At 55.3% G+C, this 22,824-nt stretch overlaps 1 protein-coding gene across 4 annotated transcripts in view; it reads right to left on the bottom strand.

Annotated features, from left to right (window-relative positions):
• Nucleotides 1–22,824, bottom strand: part of CBFA2T3 (CBFA2/RUNX1 partner transcriptional co-repressor 3) — a 152,128-nt gene that overhangs the window by 39,515 nt on the left and 89,789 nt on the right. Inside the window, exon 1 of one of the 4 annotated variants that reach the window (XM_081108406.1) lies at nucleotides 17,734–17,979. The exons of 2 other annotated variants lie outside the window; for them this stretch is intronic. The gene's annotated coding sequence lies outside the window, so the exon portion shown is untranslated. Of the gene's footprint in view, nucleotides 1–17,733; nucleotides 17,980–22,824 lie in introns of those variants that run through there. One more of the 4 variants, XM_081108407.1, reaches the window with a different exon arrangement.

Genomic DNA, 22,824 nt, shown 5'->3' on the forward strand with positions numbered 1-22,824 from the left:
TTCCTCCCCTGGCATGTTGCTAGTCATTCAGGTTAGACCCCCGTAAAGGGGGAATGAAAAGGGGGGCTGGAGAAGAGCCCTTAAGCATTCAGCCCCCAGGACAATGAGGTTCTGACTCAAATCGAATACATCTAGGCCTCAGCTGTGTTTCAGCTCCAGGCCCAGAAAAGCAGTAAAACCAGACAAGCGATGCCATGGCTGACATCAGGACCTGCTGCATTGACTAATGACCCCCTGCCCTGGGGCCCACCAATCAGTAGAGACCTGACCCCGAAAGGACACACCTGGAAAGCTGGTGAGTATTTTATTGGGATCCTCCCCTGAGACCTCAAGGTGAGGATGGCACTGCTTCTCTCTCCCAAGCTCCAAGGCCCTTCTTTCCCTCTGTAACTTGCTTCCTGAGCCCATTTCTTCTACGGCTCACTTCTTCTACCTCGGTGACTTTCTAAATAAACTTTCTCTCATAGTTTGAGTCTTGGCTCTGAATTCTTTCTTAGCCAGAACTCAAGTATGAACTGAGGTCCAGCCTGGCTCCACTGGTCTAGATGGTGCCGTTCTGGTTGCCAGCGGATGTCCTAGGTCCGCACTCTGCATCACGGTCGCGGTGAGCAAGGTGGCCGAGTGTGTTATGGGGAGCTATGGTGAGTATCTGCAGGTGTGGTCCGACTGTGCAACACCAAGCCTCCAAAAATGTCGGGGAAAAGGTAAGCCTTCCCAGGCAGACAGCAACGCCCCACCCAGAAGGGCACCAAACTTGGCAGGACAGGGGCCCCTACTCTTTCCCAGCCCTGCTGGCGTCCCCGCAACCTGGGAACAACACCTCCTTTCTCTGGATTTAAGGAAAACAGCCTCCTCTGGAAGCAAAGCTTTTAAACAGATGTTTCCTCTTGGCCTGAACCTCCCACACCTCCCCCAGCCGGGCCTCCCCTCCAGGCGGGGCCTGCTCGGTAGTAGGCAAGGCGCAGGGGAGACCAAGTGACTTCAATTCTTTTTCAGAAGGGGGAGGAAAATATTAAAAAAATGTGTTTTACAAGCCTGCCTTTGCCATTGTTTATGTAAACAGGTAAATTGTTTCCTGCCTCAATTAAAAACATCTGCCACATAAATGAATACCAATTAACTCATCCTGTTTTTAATTACTCTGTTAATTACACGCAGGCAGCAGAAAGGATGGCTGGAGTAGAGAAGCCGAGTGCCATCCCTCCCCCCATCCCTTGGCAAGGATCCTGAATGTGTCTGGCTCCTGGAGGATGAGGGTGGCAGGGAGGTGGTGGCACAGAGCCAGCTGGGATTCCCTGAATCGGGACTGCCCAGTGGGCACCTCCTGCTAGGGTCCTCCTGCATAGGGGCCAGTGGTCAAGGGTGTCCTGTCCTGGCGCACACCAGGGAGGGTGAAGCCCCCCTCCTGCACGCCCTTTCTGCCCCACCTCTTCCTGCCCCTCAGCCTCCTCCAGCCCCAGGACTCCACCTTTGGGCCCTCTTGTCACCGAGAAGGGACCTTAAGGGTGCCCCACTTATGTCCTGGCCATATTTTGTTGGGGCAGGGAGGCAGCCAGAGGGATGGAGGCCTGGATCTCATCCAGGAGGCCTGCCTTAGGGGGCAGGGATCAGAGTTCCCCCTACAGGGCACCACTGCTCACTGAGCACCTGCTGAGTGCTCACAGTGTTGTACGCGGCTGGAGGCTCCCGGGGAGCGTCCTCACCCACCCACGCGGCACCTGCATTTCATTTGGCTTGTCCTCCCCTTCAGCCTTCATTGGGTTTGTAATGACACAGCCTCCTTTGCCTGCTTCACTGTCACCCAGCCCAGGGCATGCAGGAGGCGCTCAGCACATGCTCACCCAATGAACCAGGCAACCTCATCCATGAACATTCCTACTTACAGCAAGAGGCCCGGAGGGCAGCAACCTGTCCAGGGTCATACCACCTGCGCCTGCCAGAGCAGGATTCGAACGCAGGACCCGATTCCAGGGCTTGTGGTATATACATCACCTATATCATAGTGGACCAAGCTCACATGCCAATGCTATTCCAGGGAGTTAGGTATGGGGTGGACCCTCGAGTCTGCAAGTCTGACAGGTCCTGGAAACCACACTTTGGGCAGCTGGGCCCCACCTCCATGCCCCAGGTCTCTCCTTCCAGGGACATCTCCCAGTCCTTCCTCGGCCCGGGACAGTACACTCTGCCTCCCACAGACAGGTGTGGTTGTCAGACACGCTCCCCATCTTTACCTCAGCTAATGGATGCTGAAATGATCAGAGCTGGCTGGCCCTCAGAGCCCCTCCAACTAGAGTAGCTAGTAGGTTTCCGCTAGAACGCAAGTACAAGCAGATGGGGCACCAGAGCTGCTCCAGAAGAAGGATGCTGCCTCAGGCAGGTTCAATGCAAAGGAGTGCTGTGATCAACTAGTGATGCCTGCCACCACCATGAGCGTGGGCAGAGATCGACTAGCAATGTCTGCCATGGGCATCAGATTAACAGTGTGCAAAGGTACCCCACATACTGGTGCACTAGGATTCACTCAACCCCTCACTTTGCAGATGAGAAACTTGTGGCCCACAATGTTCTACAACAGTCTGCTTCTCCAGCTACTGCTGGTGTCTGCTCAGGGGGGCTGTCTGCACCAGGGGCCTTCTCTGAGGGATGGGTCAACAATACACAAATGCACAGGCCAGAGTCCATCCCACACTGGTCCCCAGGGGCAAGTCCCTTCCACCGACTGCTTACATCCCTTAGACATGAGCTGCACGTCTCCGCCCGAAACCCTGTCCCAACATTGGAGAGAGGAGAGGCGACCAGCCAGTGCCATGGCCAACAAAATATTAACTCATTTAATCTTCCCAGCAGTCCTGTGAGGTCACTCCATTACGACAGATAAAAAAGTAAAACATTACCCTCCAATCTTATACATGGGACAACCGAGGCACAGAAAGGTTAAGTAACTGCCCAAAGCACACAGCCAGGAAGGGCAGAGCTCGGGTTCCAACCCAGTTAGTGAAGCTCTGCAGGGGCCCCAGCCGGCGTTCACACAACTGCCTGGATCCACTGTGGCGGCTCCAAATATCCAATCTCCCCAGTTTGGCAAATGGGGATGGGGAGACCCAGAGGCGCCCTGGCACGGTGAGGGCTGGCTACAGGCTGGTGAGGGGCAGGCACAGCGTCTGAGTGTGAACTCAGGTGTCCATCCACTGTCTGGCCATGGGCTGTGAGTGGGTCCCTGGGCCTGAGTGCTCCTCGTGAAGTGGGGGACCTCACCTCTGTCTTGAAGCATGGATGTGAAGATTCCAGGGCTTTCCTGCAGGCCTCTCTGCCCTCTGTTCCCTGCCTGCCTCCCCTTCCAGGCAGCCACCAAGCTGAATTCCTGCATGTTGCCTGGTGGTTTCCTGAGCTGCTGTGGGCCCACCCTACTTGTGGCTGCAGGACTTGCACCCTAAGACCTAGATGGGGCGGGAGCCTCTTTCAGATCTTCTGCAATGCACATTTCCTTTCAACACCCACTAGCCATCAAAAGGGTTGGGGAGCTTCTCTGGGGCCTTTTAACCAAATTGAGCAATAAAACAACCTAATAGCAGTCAAGTCATTAAAGGGCTGGGGCTCCCCCATAGCACACTGGGGCCCTGGGCCTGTCAGAGAAGGAGTCCTGGGACAGCTCACCCCAACAAAGCCAGAGCCATGTCCACGCCCAAGAGGCTCTGCGAGGAGCAGCCAGGAAGCAGAATCTACCCCCAAGGCCTGCCCTTTGGGTGAGAGACACCCCACTGGCAGTCCCACAGCCCTGGGTGGTCCAGACATCAAGGGAGGAGGCTGGAGAACTCACTGGCTGGGACTTCAAATCAGAGATGGCTGCAGGGAAAAGACTGTAGGGATCTCAGATCCAGCAGCACCCCCTGGGATGAGTATTGAGGGGTGAAGGGCCAGGCAGGGGCTCATGAGGGTGGGTGTGGCAAGCTGGCACAGCCATGGCACACTCAGTCCCACGTTGGGCGCCATATGTGCCAAGCCAGGTCAGCCAGGTTTGGTGAGCCTGAGAGGGGGCGGTGAAGGATTGAGAAAAGACAGACAAGAGAAGAAAGCTGGGTCTGGGTGGGATGCTGTCCTCTCTGATGGAGAGCTAGCGACAGCGCCACAGTCTGAAAGCCGTGTCTTTATTTTATAGCCAGATTCCATGAGGCAAAGTAAGGGCATGGTTACAACGTTCTCATGGGTTTCGAATCTACTCAATTACATGCGCCTGAACTCTATCAAGCCCACATCACTCAGCCACATGGGACCACGGGTTCAGACCAGAGGGTCAAGCTTACAACTATAGCCTTTGGCTATAATTGTGCTGGGAGGGCTTTGCCCTCCAAGCTAGGACTTGCACGTGGCTTTGTCAAGAGAGGACCATGCCTTCTCATTAGTCTGAGGCTTGAACCTGTCCAAACACTGTGGCCGCTCTCCACAGATGGGCCCAGAGTCAAGGGCTGGTGCCCCACACCCAAGAGGTTACGTCTTCTGTGGACCACATTACCAGGTTTAAACCCCAGTGATCTTGGGCCAGGACTTAACCTCTGTGTGAATGAACCAGCACAGGGAATCCCCTGCTGGATGAACGAATTAGGGGTGGTGGACCTCACTGAAACCCGAAGGTGGGGCCTCCTCCCACCTATCTAAATATTTCTCAAAGTCACAGATGATGTTCTCCATCCCCTCATGGGTGACACAGGCAGTGGGGCAGACAGTTATAACAGAGGGACAGTCTTGGGAGAAACTAGAAGTCACTGGTCAGTGAGTGCTCACTGTGGCCAAGCCCAGGGCTCATTCAGAGTGTATCAGCCCCCAGGGAGAATCTCAGTGCTGATTCCAAGCGGCACAGAGAGGGCAGGAGCCTGCCTCAGGGCACACAGTGTGGCCTCATCCATGAGCCCACACCTCCCTGGCCCCAGAATGAACGGGCCATTTCTGCAATGGCAGAGGGTCTGCTTCCAGCTCTGCCTGGGCCCTCTCCCCGTAGACTTGGGAAGGTGCCAGGCAGGCAGATGGGCCTGACGCTGGTGCAGCCGTGGTGGCAGCTGCTCTGGGGGAGAAGAGTGAGGAGCCAGGTTCCATTGCCTTCCTCCTGCGTGTGGGAACCTTCTGGATGTTTTGATTCTTTCCACCAAATGGCCCCAGAACCTCCAGGAGATCTGGGTGTGGCCCTGCTGAGTCAAACAGCCCTCGAGGGGTTTTCTGTGGGGGTGTGAGAGTACCTTCCTCATACTAAGGTGTTAGGCTTGGAGGCCCGTGGAGCATGCCACCTCCCATTTTACAGCAGGGAAAACTGAGCCTTTGAGAGGTCAGGGACATGAAACACTGGCTCCAGGGTTTCATCCAGAGCTGCATCAGCCTCTCGGGGCCACTGCACCCTCATCTCCAGTGTGTCCCCCGGAATAGTCTTCCTGAGGCTGAGAAGTAGGAAGACCCCGCCTGCTGTCAAGGCCATGGGGTGCACACCCTCCCCACCTGGACAGGGTGAACACTTTCATATGCCTGTTTTTACAAGAGAGGCTGAGTGGGCAAAGACCAGGCTCCCGTCCATTTCCAGAGTGTCCTCACACCTGCTGCCCCTGCCAGCAGGTCCCCAAGGCCGGCGGGAGCAGGGTCCCTGGCTGCAGGGCGGCCTCTGCGTGCTCCAGGAGTGTTTGTAGGACTCACTTTCCCTTACCTCACACCTGACTCACCCACCAGAATACAGAGCTTCCGGAAGCTGGAACGAGTGGGTTTGATCGGGGAGTAACACGCCCGATGCTGAGAGTGAGAAGCAAATCAGGGTTATTCTGGCTCCTAAAAGGGATAGAGAACTCCTCCCCCGATATCCAGCTGGACAAGCCTCTCCCTCCAGCACCAAACTCCACCAGATTGCCAGCAGGCCCTGCCTGCCTGGTCTCCGGGACGTCCATCTTCTGACCGTCCCTGTGGAGTGCAGGTTCCAGGAGACAAGCAGCCACCCCTCCACCTCCTCCCACGTGGCAGGGGTGGCCAGGCCAAACCGTGGGACATGTTTTGAGACGGAGGTTCACCACGTGGCACATCAACACAGATGACCTGTGGTCAGCCAAGAGCTTTATTTAGGAAGGACGTGGGTGAGCCCCAAACTGCCAGCTGTGGGGCTACGACGAACCAGCGGGACTGTTCCAGGCGTCCTTGGGCCTCAGCGTGGGCTCCCGCACAGAGGGATGCGGTTAACCGGAAGGGATCCCACGGGGCCTGCGAGCTGGGGATGCCATCCGGAGGCCTGCGGGCCCAGCTCCGAGTGGGAATCTGGCTCCGGGACAAACTGGTCACTGCTGTGTAGTTATCAGGGTGGCGAGTCAGACAGGCCCCTCGGATGATAGGACAAAGCCGGCACGCAGGACACTCACTGCCTTTCATGCGTTAGTATTCACACCAGCACCTCTGCCTACACAAAGCCCGCAGCGCCTACCGCGCGGCTCCCATGCCGGCCTTTAGTCACCTCCTGCCCTCGTCCCTGCACCTTCCCACCCACAAGGCCCCCTTGCTGGTCCTCAGATGGACCTCCTGGCCTCTGCGCTGCTGTCACCTGTGCCAGAGAGGCTGTGCCCTGATGGCCACCTGGTTCCCTCCGCTTCCAGGCCTCAGCTCACTGTCACTTTATCAGACAGGCCTGACCTGACAGGACAGTGACCTCCACCCAGCCCATGACCCTCCCTGGGGCCCTGGGTGGAGAGAATATCACTTGTCTCCTTCATTTATTGTCTGTCTCTCTCCTAACAGAGTAGCAGCGCCCCGAGGGCAGCGGTCTGATGCTGGATTCTGGAACAGGGCCATGAGCAGCAGGTGCTCAATGGTTATTTGTGAAAGGAATAAGCATGCACCCAAACCAGTTACATTCTGATGGGAGACTTGTCTCAACTAAATGTCTCAACTGCGTCTCACAGGCCGGGTAGCAGTGACCCCCCCCCCCCGCCCGCCCGGGGTCAGCCTCTTGGTGAGACAACAGCTGGAAACTAAGGTCACTATGGTCCACGGTCCGGACCCCACCAGGTGTGGTGAGAGGAAGAGGGAGGGACCGCATTTCTGCTGCACGTGGAGGGCTCCGCTGTTTTCCGACGCGCGGAGAGAAATGAAAAACAACTATCCCATGCACTCCAGCCAGGATATGGTTGTTCCGATTCTTCCCTGTGTCCAGACAGACTGGGGGAGGGGAGAGTCTATCCATCCTTCTCCAGGGACCTCCTCAGGTCTCCTGCCCTGTGTGGGGTCAGCCTGGGTGTCCAGGGGGACAGCAGCTGCATCAGCTGGTGGGGCCACACTGCCAGGGTCCTGTCCTGATTTCACACCTGACAGCTTCCATACTTCCCTCCCTCCTCCTCTGACCACACCTCACAGTGACCTCCCTGCAGGAGGTGGGCTCGGTTCCCTCCCACCCACGGCACAGAGGCTCCTTATGTACCAGGAGTTCCCTCCTCGGCGGTGGGGGAGGGGCCACATGGAGATGCTCTGTCAACAGCCAGCATACACTGGCCAGGACACCCTGCAGGGCCAGGCCTTCTGTGCCAGCAGCCCCAACTGCCAAGGCCACTAGCCAAGGCTCCAGACACCCCGAGGCGGAGACACAGCGTCCCCGACAGGCCTCGTCCAGCTCCTGACCCAGGCACCGGAGCGCGGTGTGTTCATGGCTGTTCCCACGGCCCTGCGCGGGGTGGGCTGTCTGGCAGCAGCTGGAACTGGTGGCCTCTGTGAGCGCGCACCCAGGGCCTGCTCTAGTGAGTGTTTCTGGATCACTTGGATGTGCCCTCTCCTGCCTCTGAGCGAGAACTGAGCTCTTGAGAAACATCTGTTTGGGGGTGAACAATGTCAGGTGTGCAGACTGCCCAGGATGACCCTAAGCTGCCTCCCTCCGTGGCCCCTGTGCAGGCAAGTCTCAGCGACACGGGCGCTGGGAAGCAGACTTGGCGATGAGATAACTGTTGGTGGAATCAAATACAGCGACAGCTTGCAGGCAGACGAGCTGCTGTTCAAACAAGCCTCTCGGAGCACACAGCGAAGGCGTCCCCACCAGCCGGGGACCCTAGGCATCGGCGCCTGGGAGATGTAGTGGGGGCTCCCAGGTGGGACATGTTCCTGTTCCTCAGGACCTCCTGCAGGAGGGGCCTGTCTGGGCTCTGGGGGGTGGGAGGGAACATACAGATAAAAGTGCCGCCCTCACAGAACCGACCTTCTAGGAGGGAGCCGAGCAGCGACACACAGAAGAAAAGGCACAGCACAGGGAGAGCGGGGCTGCCTTGGAGGAACAGCAGGGGCAGGCCACTCACTGAAAGGAGACCCCCGAGCGAGACCTGATGAAGGACGGTGGGAGCCATGCACGTGTCAGGGAGAGAGCACTGCAGGCAGAGGGACTGTCAGTGCAAAGGTCCTGGGGTGGGAACATGCCTGTGTGTTTGGAAACAGCCAAGAAAGGGATTTCAGTGAACAACTGGGGGTGGGGGCGTGTGGCCTCAAAGCCGCTGCAACAATTTGGTCTGTCCCTAGAGCTGCCTCATCGGACTGGCTTTGAAGGGGACCCCTCATGCGAGGACCCCAATCTATCTCCCAAATGAGGGACAAGGATAGAAGCTGGGAGACCAGATGCGAAATCTTGTTCATGCCATGAAGGTTAGACGCAGGTGCTGGGGAGATTCAGTAACTGTTTGTGGAACCAAATACAGTGACAGCTTGCAGGCAGACGAGCTGCTGCTGTTCAAACAATCCTCTCCAAGCACCCGGCAAGGGCGTCCCCACCAGCTGGTGACCCTGGGCAACTGTTTTCACCACCCCAGGCCACAGTGTGGCCACCTGTGAAAAGAGGACGGCGGTGGCCACCCTCACAGGTTTGTGGGAGGAACCAGTGACATTCAGGGAAGCCTGGGCAACCAGGGCAGGCAGCTCTTCTTAATTCATCCCTTGAAACCCAGTGGACAACGAGTTGAACTTAGAGTGACCACATGACCCAGCAATTCCTCTTGGTCTTAGACCTCAGACAGTGATGGCGAACCTTTTGAGCTTGGCATGTCAGCATTGTGAAAAACCCTAACTTAACTCTGGTGCCGTGTCACATAATGAATTTTTTTGATATTTGCAACCATAGTAAAACAAAGATGTATATTTTTGATATTTATTTTATATATTTAAATGCCATTTAACAAAGAAAAATCAACCAAAAAAATGAGTTCGCCTGTCACCTCTGACACACGTGTCCTAGGTTCGCCATCACTGACCTAAGAGAATGGAAAACATGTCCACACAAAAACTTGCACATAAATGTTCACAACAGATTATTCACAACTGCCAAAAGGTCAAAACAGCCCAGATGTCCATCAGCTGATGATGGATGCACAAAATGTGTCTATCCTGCAATCAGACATCAGTCATTAAAAAGGAGTGAGGTCCTGACACGGGACAACATGGACAAACCTCAAAAACATCATGCTAAGGGAAGGAAGTCAGCACAGAAGGCCACATATTGTATGACTCTATTTATATGAAATGTCCAGAACAGGCAAATCCACAGAGACAGAAAGACAACTAGTGGCTGCCAGGAGCTGGAGGGAGGGGAGTGGGGAGTGAACACAAATGGGTGTGAGGTCTCTTTTGGGGGTGATGAAAACTTGAGGGAACTAGATGGTGGTGATGGTTGCATAACATGGTAAATGTGCTAAATGCCACTGAATTGCACACCTAAAAACGGTTAAAATGGTGGGATGGAGGTTCCTCAAAAAATTCAAAATAGAACTACCATATGACCCAGCAATTCCACTTCTGAAGACATACCCCAAAGAATCAAAAGCAGGATTTTAAAGAGATATTTTACATCCACATTCACAGCAGCATAACGCACAAGAGCCAAAAGGTGGAGCAACTCAAGTGTCCATCGATGGGAGAAGGGATCTACAACATGGATGAACGCTGGGGACATTATGCTAAGTGAAATAAGCCAGTCACAAAAAGACAAATACGACATGATTCCACTCATATGAGGTCCGCAGGAGTCAAATTCACAGAGGTAGGAAATAAAATGGTGGGTGCCAGGGCTGGGGGAGGAGAAATGGAGAGTCAGTGTTTAATGGGACAGAGTTTCAGCTTGGGAAGATGAGAAGCTGTGTGAATGGATAGTGTTGACGGTTGCACAACAATGTGAATGTATTTAATACCACTGAACTGTGTACTTAAAGTGATTAAGATGGTAAATTTTGTGTTCTGTGGATTTTAGCACAATTGAAACACCCCACTGGGGAGACTGAGATAGGGCACCCCCTCCATGGAGCAGCCTGTCTGTGTTACTAACAGCACAGGATTGGGGATCCCAAGCTCAGTGTGAGGGCCACGGGCGTGAGGGGCCAGGCTGGCCTTCCTCCCTTGGCGGCTGGGGCCCATCCAATGGTGGTGCTAATGTGGGAAGGCCACAGCCCCCCTCTTTCCAGGCCCTGTGTTCTTTCCCACCTGAGGGACTGAGCAAGTGGGCAGGCAGTCCTGGGAATGAGGGCTGGCCCCAGCGGGCTGGTGATGTGGAGATCTTACTATCTCTACCTCAAAACACCCCCCATATATGTAGGCATGTCCTTAGGGGGCCAGGAGGAACCCTATGGGAAGGTCTGCCCAAATAACCTCCTAAACCAGGAGGTCTAACTGCGATGAAGGCCATTGTGATGTGAGGAAGACCACACAGGAAAGGGGCCCAGGGTACCCGGAGGGGGTCTCAGGCTCTGTGAGAATCAGATAAACAGCCCCTGTACACGTGACATTAAGATAAATTAAGTCCAGGATTTCACAGTTATTGCCTCAACCTAGAAGCCCCCAGGGTCAGTATGGAAATTGAGTCTGTGCCAGGTGCTGTGGTGGGTCCCGCTACCAGATACGTAGCAACCATGATTGTTGAAATTCCAAAAGGAGGTTTCACGTGGACCAAGAAGCCACAAAAATGCCAAAGTGAAGGGCTAGCACATGGGCTGGCTTGGAATTTAGGCATCTGACTCCCAAAACTAGGCTCTCCCATGACAAACCCCCATAGATGTAGAGTGAGAGGCGTCCTGGGACCGTGATGTAGATAGATAGTGACAGGCATCCCGCGCAGCCCATGTAGGTGTGTACTGACAGGCGTCCTAGAGAGTCCATATAGATGCATAGTGACAGGTATCCTGGGGACAGTCCATGTCGGTGTGTACTGACAGGTATCCTGGGGACAGTCCATGTCGGTGTGTACTGACAGGTATCCTGGGGACAGTCCACGTCGATGTGTACTGACAGTCATCCTGTGACTGTCCATGTAGATGTGTACTGACAGGTATCCTGGGGACAGTCCACGTCGATGTGTACTGACAGTCATCCTGTGACTGTCCATGTAGATGTGTACTGACAGTCATCCTGTGACAGTCCATGTCGATGTGTACTGACAGTCATCCTGTGACAGTCCATGTCGATGTGTACTGACAGTCATCCTATGACAGTCCATGTCGATGTGCAGTGACAGGTGTCTTGCAACAGCCCATGTAGGTGTGTACTGACAGGTATCCTGGAACAGGCCATGTACTAGTGTAGTGACAGGCATCCTGCGACAGCCCATGTAGCTCTGTAATGACAGGCATCTGGGGACAGGCCATGTAGGGCAGTGACTGACGTCCTGCGACAGCCCATGCGGGTGTGTAGTGACAGCTGTCCAGGGATAAAGTTCTATCTGAGGCCTTTGCTGGTCCCTTCAGTGAACGCTGACCTGTCTCCAGGGCGCGGGGCAAGTCTGTTCTGACTTCTGTGCTGGTCCCCACCTGAGCTTTGGTTACACTTAGACGAAGTTCCCACGTTGTCACAGTGCAGTTGGGCCGGGAGGAGCAGGTGGAGAGTAAGACCTGGCAGGAACTCTTCCACTGCTATCAGCTCTGGCATCTAGATGGGCATGGGCTCTCCTATAAATGCCCAAGGCAGTCAGGTGGAGGTGACACTTCCTTCTTCTGCCTGGTTTTCACACTTGCACATGCACACGTTATATGCTCACACTCACACTAACGTCCGTGTGTGCAGTCACACACACAAGGGCTCCTGAGGCCAGATGCCAGTCCAAGCAAGAGGCCAGGGCTTGGAACCCCAAGGCCTGGTGAGGATCACCACCAGCTATTTGGAGACGTGGTGTGGCAAAAACACAGAGGCTCTCGAGTTAGATAACTGGTTCCTGAGTGGAAACCCCACCTCTGCCACCACGGAGCTATGGAAAGGATGACCCCAGCCTCAGTTTCCTCTCTGTGAAATGGGAGGGCAATGCAGCTGGGGAATGAAGCTTGTGTCCCCAGGTGGCACAGAGCACAGAGAGCGTGGCTCTGAGCGTGCTGTGTCGTCACGTGTGGGGAGGTGGGTCAGCAGGCGCGGGGGCCCGGGCTGCACAGGAGGACATGGTGTAGGGAGAGTGGGCCCCCGACCCAGTGCTGTCTGGGAGGGAGAAACGGGGTTTGAGTGCAGAACTGTCTGATGCCCCACCCACCAGTGAATCCCAGGACAGCACTGGGTGTCTGCCTAGAGCGGGGATGTGACAGCCACGTCCCCAAGCCAGTAACCACATGCCAGGTCACATGGATCTTTCCTACCTATCACACCCTGAGGAGACAGGAGCCCTGGGACTGTATTTTGCTTTTGAAACCAAAGACACAGAGAGGGTGAGCGATTTGTTGATGACCACACAATCAGTGGGAGAGAAATCATGGTTCAAATCTAGCCAGTGGGACTCAGAGAAGCCAGCATGCTGTCCCTCCCCCTCCCCACTGCCTCAGAGAATGGGGCAGGAGCTCGGCAAAGAGCTGGAGCCCCCTTGCCTCTCAACACCTCCCCTCCCTTCCTGTAAGAGGGGCCCTCGGCAGCTGGGGGACTTCCCTTTCCTGGCTGCTCCCAGGTCAGGATCACTGGGCGAGAGCTTCCTTGGGGGTCCCACATGTCACCCAGAGCCATCGGAACACGAGGAGTTCCCCCCACCTGCCCCTGAGAGGTCCAGGAGCGTCTCATCTTGCCATTTGCCTCCTGCCCTGCCCCTACTGTGGACTTTTCTCTGCTCAAGTAAACAGAAAAATGTCCCAGTGCCCAGTGCCCGGACATCCTCCCCAAGCCTCCTTCTGCCACGTCCACCACACTCCCTGCCTCAGGGGCCGCCTGGGTGGCTGAGTCTGGCTCTGGGAGGCTGACAGTGTGTGTGCACAGGGAACAGGACGGATGTAGGCGGCTGAGAGTGTGCGGCTGAGCAGCAGAGGGGGCGCTGGCGCCTTGGCGAAGAGACATCTTCCTTATTACACATCTTTGTTTTCCTTCCAGTGACATCTGGCTCACCGTGCGGTCCCACGAATTACGAAAAGCAGAAGTCTTAACTTCTGTTTTATTGCTGCAGGAAACCGTGCTGCAAAGAGCGCGGTGGGAAGCACGTTCTCGCACGTCTGAGGCTCCAGCCCAGCCCTGCACCCTGCACCCTGGGCCTGGCTGTGAACTCAGAAGTGGGAACCAGGCACCAATTATTTATCACTTTCATCATCATAAGTTTCCATCCTGAACGCCAGGGCTCTGCCTGGGTCTTTCCACTGATGCTGCAAGGGCGGCTTCCACTCCAGGAATTCGCTTCCAGACAGCAGAGCCTGCTTGCATTAGCGTTCTTGGCTGAAGGCGGCCCTCAGAGGCACTCGGGGGCTGGGCCTCTCCTGCAGCCCCTGCCCTCCATGTGGCCTTATCTGGGCCTCATGTAAGGGGGGTGGGGGGGGGGTGGCGGGGGGAGCCATCCCAGACTCAGGGAACCACAGAAGTAGAAACAGGCCTATTCTTTTTACCCAAAAGCCTGAGGGCATGACCTCAGGAAAAGATGTAGAGGTGTGGTTCCCTGTCCCAAACAGTCCTGAGGAGACCGAGAGCCACAAGCATAAGCCAGAATAAGCCAGGGAGCGACTGGCTTCTTGTAATACACAGCATGGTGCCTGCCCGCCTGGCCAGGACCTGGGAGACCCAATCTTCCAGAAGCTGTGCCACAGTCCAAAAAAGAGCCTGTCAACCCCTCTGAACTGCCCCCCAGTGAGCCCCGACCCGCAAAGGCAGCACCCACCAATCACGAGTTTCCAGCCTCCTCCTGTCCCTCCCTCAGATGACACAGTGGCTCCAGGCATGGGAGCACCTCGTATCTCCAGGGGCTCTGAGGAAGCAGGTGCCTGTGGGCCCAACACCGGCCCTCGGGATTCTGAACTTGGAGGCTGCTCCAGGGGCCTGGCCACCTCCACACCGGAGCAGCAGTGTGGTGCCTGCCCACCTGCCTCTGGTGAACCTCTCTGGGCCTTCACATCCCCATCTGGAAAATGGGACAGCAACGGTGCCCACCTTCAGGCTTGTTAAATGTAAGGAAGCGTGCCAGCACAGTGTGAGTTTTTGTTGGTGCTGCATTATGACCACGCTACCCCCTGCCTGGCATGACACAGGTGTTCATTCACTGTCTGCTCAGTGACTGGGCAGTGGGTGGCAGACACTTCCCGGGGCATTTCTTTGCAGTAAGTGCAATCATGGCCATACTCTTGCACTTACAAATGACAGAGTTCAGGTCACCTCTCTCCTCCCAGGCCGGGGAGGTGACACCAGCTGCCCAGACATGGATTCCTATCAACGTGATGCTATGTTTGGATGCCCTGTTATAACAGCCAGACAACGTCCAGTGGCTTCTAGAAGGTCTTGAACACAATGATCCCCTCCCAGCTCTGGTGCGAACTGGGAACAGCTGGGATGGCACTGGCCTTAGGCACTGTGACCCAGACAAGGCCCAGGTGTTCTTCCTGATGTCAGTTACAGCTGTGCTTCATGTGCCTGAGGCGAGTCCAGGTGAAAGTTCGGACATCTGAGGCATTAACCCCAGTCAGCACCAAGCAGCCAACCACCTGTCCCCACAGGTGTAGAAGGAATGCTGACAGGAAGGCCAGGATGAGGGCAGGAGGGCCTTGGGCAAAGGGAGGCCGATGCAGGGGCCGATACCAGGCAGCCGCTTTCATGCAGTGTGGGGGGTGGGGGACAGCAGAACCCAGACTCCCTCCTGAGCCTGATGGGCCCGCACCATGCTGGGTATTTGTGAAAAAGGGAATGCCCCACCAGCCTTGCAGGTGTCACGCAGACTCAGTGAGTATGAGCAGGGCTCGGCCGATAGTAACGGCCCAACAAGGCGCTGACACTTGGGCTGCTGTTACTGGGAACAGATGCAGGCACGGGTCAGAGCAGTGCAGTGGGCAGATGAGTGCAGGACACAATAAGCAGGACGGAGGTGCCCCACAGAAATGCCAGTTCCCTCCCTGAGAGCTCCATTAATTAAGCACCTACTGTGTGCAGCTTTTCACCATATTCCAGGGAAATGGGTCACAGAGCCTCTTCCCTGTTTTGGAGTCCTAACACACACGCACACACTGACTCGGGAAGGAAGTCAGATCATTTGAATTCAACCACCATCCTGAGGATCCTGGTGCCATGGGAGGCTGAGGATGAATCAGATGACCCCAAACACAACCCACTCACGGAGCCACAGGGGATGGGGAGGTCAGCCAGCAGCCTCAGAACGGTTTCAGGCAGCGGGAATGCCTTGCCCACACCCCCCATTCCTGCCCCCGCCCCCCTCTCTGCGGCTGGCTGGTCCTCTGAGAGGTGGCAGCCCTGCTGGCTTGAATCTTTCAGATTAGTGACCCAGCCTTCCGGCGTCTCCAGATCTTTGCGTAGGAAGGAAAATTAATTTCTTCCAGTCATGCAGAAATGAAAATATGTGGAGCCAAATCAGAGAGATTTCCTGGAGGTGGTAACTCAATTATGCGGATAACCGGGTGACAGAGGAAGAGCGTGTGGACCCCAAAGGGCTGGTGGCTGGCCCGAGGCAGCCCCAGGGGTCCTGGAGGGAGACATTTTGCGGAAATCCTTCAGCCCAGCAGCCCAAGCTGGGCTTGTGTGTAAACGAGTACCACGCACGTGACTGTCCCTTCCTCCCATCACACACAGATCAAGAGAGAGCTGGATTCCCCCAGAAAATTGGTCCTATGTGATGTTCTCCCGCCCTGTGTCTGACTAGCTCCTGGGGAGCAGGTATGCCACATCTGTCCCCACCGCTCAAGCTTGTCTCCTTTCTCTCCTTTTCCCTTTCAACGTATAAGTGGTCTGGCAGCATAGCCCTCCAGGCAGCGTGGCTCTTTAGGCATGGCGGTGTTGGCTGCACCAAACAGAAGCCTCTGCCTCCTGGGCCCAAGTGAGTTTTGGGGCTTCCCCCATCCAGAAGGGTAGGGTAGGGGTGGGGCAAATGACACTGCTGGACCCCAGTGCATGTCATAGCACCAGCTCCCTATACACGCATGTGCTCAGGAACTGTGGGTAGGACCTTCCTACCCCTGTGCCTGCGGCAGAAAGGATACCAGGGGCTGCCTTGTATCTGGGACAGGTGAGAGTGGGACCCTCTCGGGCCCAGCCCACCTTTCTCCTGGGTTCCAACCTTAAGAAGTTTCTTGAACCTTGCAGCAACTTGAAAGAGCAATGCTAGGATGCAGAATAGCTACCCCCCCTTTGTCCCCAGCCAACCCCTGTCCTCTGAGGGTGGCCGCCCTGGGAACCTCCTGTTTCTGGGTCTAGGGGAGGAAACACACGCCCAGTTAGACATAATGAAGCAGTATCCTGGCCACAGGGTCAAAGACAGGGCCTGACAATTATTCAGATCACCCTACAGAGGCGCATAAGGTCTCCTCTGTTCTCAAAGGAAATATTTTTGTCCTTGGCCTCTGGAACAGGCCTTGGCCCTAATGGAGGGGAATACAGGTTTTTTTTTGGGGGGGAAGGCAAGGGTCCCCACACCTACAGGGGTCTGCCCACGACTCTATGGCTCCCAGGCCCAGCACACACACAGTTCCCAGGGGCTGGGAGGAGGGACAGCCTGGGGCTGTGTGTTCAGAGCCCAGTGGCTCACAGTGTGGCTTGCCACTGGCCCCACTGCCTTCTGCTTCACGTAAGCCCATCTAAGGCTGAATTTCCAGCCATCTGTCCCTCCACATCGGCTCACACCTCCCTCCCCGCGGTTCCCACAGCCTGGCTCCCAGCCTGCCCTACACGCAGATGGACGGTTCCCAAAGGGTGTGAGCACAATCACTGCCATGGGGCTGCACCGGAGGCACCACGGGCTGTCAGGAAAGCTTTCAAGCTCCTCTCCCCAATCATCCAGAGGGGGGCAGGCCCCCCTGAGGGTGTCTGAGGAGACTTCGCCCAAGACCATCTAACTCCGGACCACCACTCCCCTGAAGGGCAGGGCCAGGAACCAAAACAAGAGGGGCAGGGGCTCCAGAGAGCTCTGACCACCCTCCCAGCCAGGCCACTGGAACCTCCATCTATCCTAGGGTCACCCTCTAGGCCCCCTCCTAGTCCTCTGTCACCTGGCCCAGGGCCTTTGTCAGGAAGCCCAGATCCGCCAGGGTAGCCTACGGGACTCTCCACCCTCCAAACGCAGTTCCCACCTTAAGTTTGACCACATCCCGGGCAGGTCAAGTTCTCGGTTCACCTGGAGAAGGGGGGTGGGCATTCAGCCCAAGTGGGTGGGTGCTGAGTGGGCTGGCCCCACCCTACCGTGGGCTCCAACTTTGCAAAGTGGAAAGAGGGTGCCCGGGGCGCCCGTGCGTTCGGCGCGGCCGCAAGAAGCCCCCGGACGGCAGCCGCGGGCGAAGTCGGGGTGACAGCGGCAGCGGCGCACGGGACAGACGGGGCACTTACGGTCCGGAGGTCCGGCAGACGGAGGCGATCGCACTCTCGCGACCTGGCTCCTGAAGTGGCTTTTCCTTCGAATTCGGTCCCCGCCTCCGTAACTTGGGGGCGATCCGCGCTCCGTCTTCTCCCGCCGCGTCAGACTCAGGCGCGCGGCGGGGCCGGGGCGCGCGGGGCGGCCGCCTGGGCCATGCCCGGGCTCGGCTCCGGCCGCTCGCTCCGCCCTCCCGGCTGCCCGCGCGGGAACAAAGCGCGAGCGCCGCCCCGGGCGGTCTCTGGCCTCCTCGGCCCGCGCCCGGTCCAGCCGCCGCGCCTTTGGCTCGCGGGCGCCCGGCTCCGGCAGCCGCGCTCTCGCCCGAGTGTCTCACGGGGCCCCGCGGCCCCCGCCCCGCGCGCTCTGCCTCCGCCTCCTGCCCCCCGCCGCCGCCGCTGCGCCACCTGCCTCCCTCTCGGCGCCCATCGCGCTCGGCTCCGCCCCGGGGCGCCGGCCGCGGAGAGGGGCCCGGGCTCCGTGCGGGCCGGCTCGGGAGTGGGGCGCCGCCCGCCGCCGTCCCCGTCCCCGCCCAGGGGCAGACGTGGACCCCAGGGAGCGCCCTGGCAACTCTGTCGGGGGCTCTGGGGGGCCCAGTGGCGGCCCTGAGTGTGTGCGCAAGTGTGGGGGCTGATCCGGCGGGTGGGAGGGGGTGTGTGTGCTGCTGAGCCCGGTGCCGGGGTGGGGGCGCCGTGGAGTCCTGGGGGAGACCTTTCTGTAGTGGGGAGAGCGGGGTGCGGTGGGGAGAGGGATGCGCACTGCTCTGTGGCACGGGGTTCCCGCGAGGGTGGCGCTGGGTGCCGTGGATGGGGAATGCGAGTGAATGTGCGGGAGCGCGGGGTGCCGTGGGGGTGCGGACGTCTGGGGGTAGCAGTGTGGGAGCCGTGCGGGGAGCGCAGGTGCCGTGCGTGGCGGACCCCACGCTCGGGCCAACCCTCGCCGGCTCCGCAGGCCGCGCCCCGCGCGGGCGGGCGGGCGGGGGCCTGGAGCTGAGCGTGTCACACACACACACCCTGGCAGTCGGTGGCCGCCCGCCTAGCAGTTTTAGGAGTCCAGGCGTCTGGCGCCCAGGCTGGAGGCGAGCGGCAGACGCCCCTCCTCCGGCCGGCCTCCCGCCCGCCCGCCGCGTGGCCCGGGAAGGGCCGGGTCGTCTCCGCGCTCGGCCGGCAGGGGGCGCCTTCCCTCTGCCGCCCGCCAGGGTCGGCTTGCCCCACGCGCGGACCCGGGAGATAACCAAGACGAAAATGCTGGAAGAGCAGGATCTCTCGCTCTTGGGCCTCGTCTGGCCAGGGCACGTTGTGGTGCTTTGCGCCCATTTGACTATCATTCATTTACTGCCAATCCAAAGAAATGCCCCAGGCTGCTGCTCGGGGCCTCTCCGACCCCACTGCACTCCTCTTCCCCTGCATGTCCCCACCCCTCCTTCTCCTCCTGATTTACCTCTTTTTCTTAAGTGCTTTGTGTCATATCTGATGCATTTGCCCAGTGAGTACATTTTAGTAAAATTGATGTTTTTCTCTCCTCCCTCCCCCAACCCATACACACTTTATTTCTTAGAAGCCAGCTGAGGTCCCAGGGTCAAGGTCTTAGGAGACAGGGAGGCCAGGACTTCAGAGAAGCGGGACCCTGATTTGCATCTCATTTGGCATAAATCTGCATGCGAAGGTCCAAGGTCCCCAATTCTCAAGCATAAAAATACAGCAATGTGCCAAAAAATGTCCCTCTTCTTCCAGGTTTACTCCACAGGCCTGTTTCTCCCCAACCCTTGGCCTCTCCTTGACTGAGCTCTGCCCACCAGAGCTGAGCTGGGCAGAGGAAGCCTCCAGAAACATAGACTGAGGCTCTGGGAAGACTGACTGCTCCTGCTGCATCCTTCTGTTCCACCCTGAGAGGCACCCGGCACCTGGCACCCGGCACCCGGCACCCGGCACCAGGCATGGAGCAGGGGCTAGTCAGCTAAGTCACCAAGTAGCCACCTGCCCCCCCACCAGTCCCTTGACCTCCTGGGCTCTGTCCTTGTAGAAATAAGAGGGGTGGTGGTGAATGATTTAATTGTAACAATTATGTCTGGCATCTACTGTTCCTTTGGCTTTCAGAATGTGCTTCATTGTGGCTCAGTCCAGTCACTGCCCATTTCACAGAAGAATGAAGATCTAAAAGTGGCGGTCACGTTGCTTAAGTCACTAATATCTGTTGATACTGACACCCTTGCTTCATGGACTCTGAGATAGCATAGATTTTAAGATGTACCAGTGTTTTATGAGCCACTAAGAAATGAGAACAGGCACTGAGTTATAATCCTTAGATGCCTCTAGATTTCAGAAATGTTAACATGTAAAAAACAGGGCCAGGTAGGGCGATGAGCAGAGAACAGACAGCTTGAAGCAGCCTCAGGGGCTCTCAGCTGGGTAGGAAGGTAAGCACCTCCTCAAACAAACACTGAATTCACTTGGAGCATTAGCTGAAGCTGGACACAACCTGAGCCTGAGGCCCCCTGCAACTCAACTCTACAAACATCTTGTCTCAGTTCTCTATGCTAAATTACCAATTGTGATGTCACTGATTGAAGCAAGGTGCTGAAAACCATTTGAGACACAACAGATCCCGAAACCCTGAGGAAGATATCTGCCATCATAGAACACCCTGCTCTGTGTCCTGTGTCAATCTGAAAGGCTCCTTTGTCCCCGCCTGAGGTAGGGCTTCTTCCTGTCTTGCCTGGCTGGATGGCTCAGTTGGTTGGAGCATTGTCCCATACACCAAAAGGGTTGTGGGTTCGATTCCCAGTCAGGGCACATACCTAGGTTGCGGGTTCAATCCCAGTTGGGGCGCATACGGGAGGCAATCGTTAGATGTTTCTCTCACATCGATGTTTCTCCTCTCTCTCCATTCCTCTCTAATATCAGTAAACATATCCTCAGGTGAGGATTAAAAAGGAACCACCTTCCCGTCTTTCTGGGTTTCGGCCTCCCCAGGTGAAGCCAATTCTCCACTAGCATATAGTCCCCCCTCCCCTCCGGAGAGAGAGCTTCTGTTCCACAAAATACACTATTAAGAGAATGAAAAGGAACGACAGACTGGGAGAAAATATTTGCAAAACATGTATCTGATAAACGATTGTTATCTAAAATATACAAAGAACCCTTAAAACTCAGCAATAAGAAGCCAACTAAAAAATGGACAAAAGGTCTGAGCAGACGCCTCACCAAAGAAGATACACAGATGGCAAATAAGCACATGAAAAGACGCTTCACATCATATGTCATCAGAGAAATGCAAATTCAAATGAGATATCACTATCCACCTCTTAGAATCGCTGAAATCCAGAACACAAACAACACCAAATGCTGGTGAGGACGTGGAGCAACAGGAACTCGCATTCACTGCTGGTGGATGCAAACCAGTTCAGCCACTTTGGAAGTTTCTTTCAAAATGAAATACGTTCCTACCATATGATCCAGCAATTTACCCAAAGGAATAAAAACCTGTGTTTACACGGAAATCTGCACATGGGTGTTTATTGCCCAAACTTGGAAGAAACTGAAAAGTTCTTCAAAAGGTGAAGAGATAAAACAAACTGTGGTCCATCCAGACAATGGAATATTGTTCAGCACTAAAAAGAAATGACCTGTCAAATCATGAAAAGACCTGGAGGAAACTTAAGTTCATATTGTAAGTAAAGAAGCCAGTCTGAAAAGACTACATACCATATGATTCCAACTCTATGACATTCTGACAAGATAACCCTATGGCGACAGTAAAAAGATCAGTGGTTCCCAGGGACTGGGGGGAAGCAGGGATGAATAGATGGAGCACAGAGGGTGTTTAGGGCAGGGAAACGACTCTGTCTAAACCAGCGGTTCTCAACCTGTGGGTCGCGACCCCTTTGGGGGTCGAACGACCCTTTCACAGGGGTTGCCTAAGACCATCGGAAAACACATACATAATTACATATTGTTTTTGTGATTAATCACTATGCTTTAATTAGGTTCAATTTGTAACAATGAAAATACATCCTGCATATCAGATATTGACATTACGATTCATAACAGTAGCAAAATTACAGTTATGAAGTAGCAACGAAAATACTTTTATGGTTGGGGGTCACCACAACATGAGGAACTGTATTAAAGGGTCACGGCATTAGGAAGGTTGAGAACCGCTGGTCTAAACTTCATGGCAGATATATGTCATTCTACATTTATCCAAACCCAAAGAATGTTCACACCAAGAGGGCACCTTTGTGTACACCATAGACTTTAGTTAATAATAATGTGTCAATACTGGCTTATTAATGTAACAAACTGTCAAACCAATGAAAGATGTTAATATTAATAATAGAGGGAACGGGAGGGGCGGGGGGAGGATGACATTTGAGAATGCTCCATGATTTCTGCTCAATTTTCCAGTAAACCCCAAACTACTCTAAAAAGCAAATTATATTAATTTAAAAAAGCAGCAGACTAGCCCGGCTGGCGTGGCTCAGCGGTTGAGTGTTGACCTGAGAACCAGGAGGTCATGGTTAGATTCCCAGTCAGAGCACATGCCTGGGTTGCATCAAGGAGGCAGCCTATCAATGATTCTCTCTAATCATTGATGTTTCTATCTCTCTCTCCCTCTCCCTTCCTCTCTGAAATCAATTATATATATAATATATATATAATATATATAATATATATATATATATATATATATGCATATGCAGCAGACCAAAGAAAAAAGAACTAATGACATTTTAAAGGGTGTACACAGTTGGAAAAACACATTAATAGCCTCTTTAACATCTGAATTTTTACACAGTTCCATTTTTTCTTAATGCATATTTCCATTTCACCCAACAGAATTTTATCCTAATATGTTTCCAGTCTTTTTGTTGTTGTTAATCTTTACCTGAAGATATTTTTCCATTGCTTTTTTAGAGAGTGGAAGAGAGAGAGAGAGAGAGAGAGAGAGGAAGAGAAACAGCGATGTGAGAGAGATACATCAACTGGTTGCCTCCCACATGCCCTGACCGGGGTTGGGGCACAAACCTGCAACCCAGGCACAGGCTCTTGATCAGGAATTGATCCCGA

The sequence above is a fragment of the Myotis nattereri genome (assembly GCF_964212035.1).
Source record: "Myotis nattereri genome assembly, chromosome: 15".
NCBI classification, from domain to species: domain Eukaryota; kingdom Metazoa; phylum Chordata; class Mammalia; order Chiroptera; family Vespertilionidae; genus Myotis; species Myotis nattereri.